Consider the following 7076-nt stretch of genomic DNA (forward strand, 5'->3'; position numbering starts at 1 on the left):
AGTGTTAGTTCACCAAAAAATTTAAATTGTCATTAATTACTCACGCTCATGTTGTTCCACGCCCCACAAGACTTCCATTCGTCTCCATAACAAAAATTAAGATATTTTTGAGGAAATCGGAGAGATTTCTGTCCCTCCATTGACATCTTACGCAACTACCAATTTCAAGGTTCAGAAAGGTATACAGACATAAATGTAATCCATGTGACTCCAGTGGTTTAACCTCAAATTTATGAAATAAATGTGCACAAATGTTTTGTGTGAAGAAAAAAAACATCTTTTCTCACAAAATATAGATCGCTGAAAAACAGCTTGTTGCTAGAATCTTATCGCATCTGGTTAGGACACCATGTTACTTTAATGATGTCTTTACTACCTTTCTGGAGCTTGAAAGTGGTAGTTGCGTAAGCTGTCAACAGAGGAAGAGAAAGCTCTCAGATTTCATAAAAAAAAATCGTCATTTTTGTTCTGAAGATGAACTAAAGTCTTGCAGGGTTGGAACATCAGGAGGGCGAGTAATAAATGACATTATTTTAATTTTGGAGTGAACAACTTCCGTGAAAAAATTTCCTTCTTCAGGTATGTTCAGTTAAAGGTCCATTTTGAGATTTGACAAAAGCTTAAAGGGATAGTTCACTTTGAAATTAAATTTTGGTATGTTTTATCTTACCTGAAGTGCATCCAAGATGTAGGTGTCTTTGTCTCCGCAGTAGTTTCAATTTTGATATTTTTAGGTCAAACCGTTCTTGTCTGTCAGTCATATAATGCAGGTCTATAGGTACTGTCTCCAAAAGCATGCAGAGAAAAGTCCAAATTAAAAAATGCCCCATCGTAAGTGCACATTGATGGCCTAAGACACGAAACAAGCGGTTTGTGTGAGAAAACGAACAGTATTTATATCGTTTTTATCTCTTTTACACAACGACGTCCAAGTGATCTGTTTACTTAGTCTGCGTAAGCGCCGGAAGGCGAAGTGATCTCTTGCGTGTGGACGTCACTCATTGTTTACACCAGAACCTATGCACAGAACAGAGATTGTAGGTAGGATGGCTAATATAAATGGTACTAGTTTGCACTTATCCGGGATGTTTAAACCGATGTAAAAAAATACATTTACGCAAGCTCGCGCGAACTCATCCGGGAGAACACTTCCGGAGCTTTACGGCGCTTACGCAGACTACGTAAACAGATCGCCTGGACGTGGTTGTGTAAAAGAAATAAAAACGATATAAATACTGTTCGTTTTCTCACACAAACCGCTTGTTTCGTGTCTTAGGCCATCAATGTGCACTTACGATGGGGCATTTTTTAATTTGGACTTTTCTCTGCATGGTTTTGGAGACAGTACCTATATACCTGCATTATATGACTGACAGACAAGAATGGTTTGACCTAAAAATATCAAAATTGAAACTACTGCGGAGACAAAGACACCGACATCTTGGATGCACTTCAGGTAAGCTAAAACACACCAAAATGTAATTTAAAAGTGAACTATCCCTTTAAACTTTACATGGATTTTCAGTTGTTCATACAGGAACTTCAGCAGTCTTGGAGGAATGTGTAGACGTTTGGTTTCCTTCATCTCAGCCTTTTCGACCTTCATTCAGGATTTCTGCACAGGAAAGTTGCATAAGAAAAAAAAAATATGTTTTTAGCTACACACGAAATTAAATGAAGGAAATTGAACTACAAAGTATCATGCAGACCAGGTTGAGGTTGAAAGATAATCGTACAGTATTTTACGTTCGTTAAATTATCAACTGCCATCCCTAATTCTTTCAAATTCAAACACTGTATTAAATGCTAAGACTTCTGTTTCCAGTGGACTCCAATTGCATGTTATGTTAGCTTGTCTGCTCAACTATACCTTATATGTTTCATTATTTTCAATTATAAACAGTAACACAACAACATGCTCTATAAATAATTTCATTAAAAATGTGTTGCTTACCTTTATGAACTCCAGGATAAGTGCCATTTTGTAGCTCACTGCCTCAATAGGGTAGGAGATGTGGTCAATAATAACTTATTGAATGACAGCAATCCTGAAAGCCCATCACCTTAAACAAATAAGATATTACAAAATGAAAAACATTACACGACCACTTCAGAAAACCGCTCCAAAAACAGTTGTTTAAATCTTCCTTATAAAATGCTTTTCTACTGACCTATAAGCGTAAAAATCTTTGAAGGGGCTATTCAGCAACCAACTTTTTCTATAAACATTTTTCCTCAGACTTTAAATTTAAATGTGTTTTGCCAATACTGAGAACTCATAATGATTAATAATAATAAAATACTAATAAAACAAAATACAAACCCATAAGGAGCATCCAGGGTGGTGCTTGGGATGCACAGTAACTTACATAAGGAAAGTCCTGTCAATAGATAAGAAAACAACAGAAACTATGAAACAAACTATAATAAAGTATAATAGCAGTCATGTTAAATTATTCTTTCAAGGTCATTATTAAGGGTTTAAAGTCATATGTGTCGTGTGTGTATAATGTCTGTGTGTCGTCTAAAACAAAAACAAGACAATAAAAAGTCTAACGTAAACATAACATTAACGTACCTCATTTGGAAGAAAACGTGGTGTTTTCCTTTATCCAGCTGTACTGCATCTTCACACACAGTCTTCACGTTGTATCTTCATGCCTTTTAAATCAAGTCTTAAATGGCCTTTACTTTTCTCGACGATTTTATCTGGTGGCTTTTGTTTGAAGCCATTAAACTGCTCCAAAAACACGAGTAACGTTACTGCACTTCATCCTGGTTAACGGGTGCGCTCGGCACGAAATAAACCGCATCACCGACCAAATAAAAGCCAATAAACCAGTTACAACGAGGACACTATAACACATACAACCAGGGGAACTTCCACGAGTGTGAAATAAATATTTCAATGTGTGACGATAAGCATAAAATGATAAACGCGACGGCTCCGACATTCATTTGCCTAACAAGCCGGGTGGCAACCAAATAACATTACGTAAACAGCTTATTTGACTCTTAGCTAAATATAATTTTCGGTTTTTACCACAGAAGTGTCAGAATAACTTCCACACATCCGAAATCCGACTTTATAAAGCAACTTTGGCCGCGGTCATCTGCGTGTGTAATGGCGGTTGCGTCTCAAACTTTTCGCGCCGATCAGGTTCTAGTTCCCACAATGCAACGCGTAATTCAAAATACGGGTAAAAGTCCTGTAAAAGACAAATACGGAAAATTCCTTCAAATTAATATGGTACATTGTACCGTATTTTTACGGAATTTTTTTACAGTGTAGGTCAGTAGCAATACTTTGTAATCGATACGGTAACCAGTGTTGAGATGATAAAATTGGGGTTATATGATCACATTTTCTTGACCTAGTAAGAAATCTATCAGCTGCATTTTGGATTAACTATTGCTTGTTTATTGAGGATGCAGGACAACCAGCTAATAATGCATTACATTAATACAGTCTAGAGGTCATGAATGCATGAACTAACTTGATCAAAACATAGATCGAGTCCATCAATACCCTTAAAGCTTGTACAGTCTTCGTGGGTTCAACATTTTTCTTGGTAATGTAAGGCAGTTTCGTTGTATATGCTGTTAAATGTTTGATGATCACATTAGCTTACTTGTGCGAATGCGACTTCCATAACAGCATCCGACGCGCAGATTACCTGAAGATCTCGTCAGTGGCGGGGAAAGAGTTCATTAAGATGCTCACCTGTTTGAACAGTCTTTGCTTCTCTAGCCTATGATCCCTTACAATGCTGCCTCCGTAGTCAGCTCATGTTTTGAGATCGAGCTTGTAGGGACTGTGGGATGTGCATCTATAATCTGTAACACACACACAGCTACTGGATGGATTGGCCTGATACATTCTTGGTGCACATCAAAACAAGGTGCTTTGGGCACTTGACTTTTCCCTCCATGTACAATTTATTATCTTTCATATGTTCATTGATTCTGTCATGTTTAATTCTATCTAAAAATATTGTTAGACACACAATGGACTCAATAGAGGCGTTCTAAGGGTTTGCATTCAAAAAGACACTACAGATATTCATGCATGTCTCATTCTATTTAACATATCAGACATTTCCAGGTTTATATTATATTTCTTTTCTCTTTCAATTTCCCTAATTATTTTATTTTTCACAATGGCAAACTTCTTTAATGACTAGTTATTGCATCCCTCAGGGAAATACATGATATACTGTTTTTGAGCTTATTATTACCTTCTCACTGGGGAATTGACTTGCTTTTCAGTACATTTATATCTCTTTCCATTTTGGTTATATAATTTTTTGGGGAGGTAAGGATTATTTACTTAATGTTTATAAAGCCAAAGCCTGAAATAACCATGGTGGTGTCTTGTTTTTTTTAGATAATAGCCTATTTAATTTGACAACTTGACAATCCCAAGATTTTGTTGGTCAGTGGATAAATGCAAACGAAATGACATCTATCACTGGAGTCATTTGTCAATTTAAACTTTATGAAGGTTTGAGTACACTTACTGTAATACACGGTAACACTTTACTATGATGGTTCCATTTGTTAAAATAAATTAACCGCAGTGTTTAACGTGAACTTCTAAAGCATTGATTAATCTAAGTTAATATTAATTTCATTATTAATTAATGTCTCTCCCATTAACCATTCCAGTCGTATCCAACTCTAAGTGATTCTATGGCCATCTCTTGCCATGAATTTTCTTGGCAATGATTTTTCTGGGATAGGTTCCCAGGTCGTTCCCCATACCTTCCCATTACATGGCTCAGTAATCACACACACACACACACACACACACACACACACACACACACACACACACACACACACACACACACACACACACACACACACACACACACACACACACACACACACACACACACACACACAAATAATTAGTAGTTCCTTCTGAAGGATGTAGTAACACTTGAGTCATTACTATCCAACACTTTACAAAAACCTCAAAAGCTTACAATGATTTCAGTCATTACTAGAGAGTTACCCTATTTGTTCACTTTAGAATAATGATCCAACGAATTTGGTAATACTTGAGTGAGTGATTACTAGTGGCTTACCATGATCTTTACTTTGGAAATTCAAAGCGATTTGAATGCACTCTGCATCGCGTTGGGTGTTCGCGTTGGGTAAAATTGTTTAATGCACAGCTAGCCGTGGATTATCCCGTACTGCATGTGACCTTATTGTAAAGTGTTACCACTTTCCTTACAGACATAATCGTTGTTTCCTAGAAACGATTGATTAACTTGAACTCTTTTACATTATTACGCTACATCAGAGTCTCAATTTTTGCATGTTGTGATTTGGCCTGTTAGTGCCTCATTCTGAGCATTTAGTTAAATCCCGTCTTTCAGCCTTACATTCTGTGATTGGTTTTGGCTTTGTGGATTGCATCTGCAAAATTAATTACTTACTACAGTGAGTACAAACTCCCAGCACTGAATAAAGACCACAAACAGCTGGAGAGCAAAAATAGCTTGACAAAAACGTGTGGAAAAAAGAAACTCACATAAGTACTGCATGCAATTTAAGCAATGTATGCGCACAGCACACAAACAAGATGCTAATTAATCTATCACGATGAATACGAAAATTACAGATGATTATGTGCATAAAAGCAGAAATGTAAAGCACTTAGATTTCCCGAAAACAAAATGATCATGTTTACATTTGAATATTAAGCAGGACTGGGGCTGTCATCTTACAAACAAAAGTCGACATCTGTGAATAGACAGAAGGCTGTACAAGTGTGTAATGTAAACTTAATGCATGTCAAAGCTTTCCACCGTCGCAAACAAGGGAATCCTAAATCTGCAATTTAAATTCTGAGTCGGGCTCGACAGAGAATAATTAAACCAGGCTGTGATACTGTTCCCGTCGTCCTGATGGGGTAATTATTTGGATGCAAATGACAGTAAACAATATGCTGCAAAAAAAAAAAAAAAAAAAAAAAAATCACCAGCACTTGCTAAACATCAAACTGCTGACTGCTCAACTGTTGGCACAAAAAGCTTGGGTGACGTTTTAAATGAGCTTGATAGATGTTCCCCCATCTGACACGACTGTAGGGAGTGATGGATTGATGTGTTTGCTGTAATTTTTTTCGTCAATTGTTCTGGATGTGCTGTAATACACTCCATCTTGTCAAGTGGTGTTTAGGTTTGCTTTGTATCATGTTGAACTTGAGGAGAACAAGTGTGATGTTGCGTGAATCCATGCCATCTGTCTTTCACCAATTTTTCGGAAATATCATATCCGCTTTTTTGTTTCCAGTGACAAACATTCCATTTCATGAAGGAACACTGAGGGAGAAAATCCCATTCAGTGGCAGATTTTATTCAATAAAATGTCAAAATATAAATTAATGTAACACTTTATTCCGATAGTCCACTTCAAACATTCTACTAATTAACTTTGAAACTTCATGTCAACTAACTCTCTGTATGAGCAGACAGATGTCTGCAGAATATCAGCTAAGAACGATTATTTTGATGCCCCTAACAGACATTTGATTTTAAGTAACTTTCCAAGAACGCCAATTTATTACTGACCCAAACCCTAACCTTAAACGAACAGTCTAATACTCTAATGAGAGTTGCACATTAATAAGATTTAGTTGACATCTTGTTGCAAATGAATGAGTTAGTTGACATTGTTAGTAGAATGTCTAAAGTGGACCATCGAAATAAAGTGCGACCAAGTCTTATATATAAGTACTTTATAAAGACTTTATACTTCTTTATAAAGAAGCTGAATTATAGAAGGAAAAGACGCTGATTGATGCTATTTCCTATGGTTAATATCAGTCCATTTATTCCCATCACATTCACTCTGAAATCACTGAAAGATCCAGATAAAAAGCTTAAAGAGCAGCACTTCCCAGACATGACATGCATTGAACTTCTCTTTGTTTAAATACTTTCTGGTGAGAGACTAGAATTGTGTGTGTGGATTAAACAGTTTTAATATGGAAACCTCAAGATAAACCTTTTGAAATCAGGAACCACATCAAATAAGCATGTGTTGATCTGCAGATTGGG

At 36.5% G+C, this 7076-nt stretch overlaps 1 long non-coding RNA gene across 1 annotated transcript; it reads right to left on the reverse strand.

The window, feature by feature from the left end:
- Positions 1-1487: 1487 nt before the first annotated feature.
- On the reverse strand, positions 1488-2714 carry LOC306987553. Its single transcript, XR_013795195.1, has 4 exons — positions 2579-2714; positions 2324-2381; positions 1955-2063; positions 1488-1615 (listed from the first exon to the last, which is right to left on the reverse strand). It is a non-coding gene; the product is annotated as an uncharacterized lncRNA (long non-coding RNA).
- Between the last annotated feature and the right edge of the window lie 4362 nt (positions 2715-7076).

This window comes from Phoxinus phoxinus (genome assembly GCF_949152265.1).
Source record: "Phoxinus phoxinus genome assembly, chromosome: 19".
Taxonomy (NCBI): Eukaryota; Metazoa; Chordata; class Actinopteri; order Cypriniformes; family Leuciscidae; genus Phoxinus; species Phoxinus phoxinus.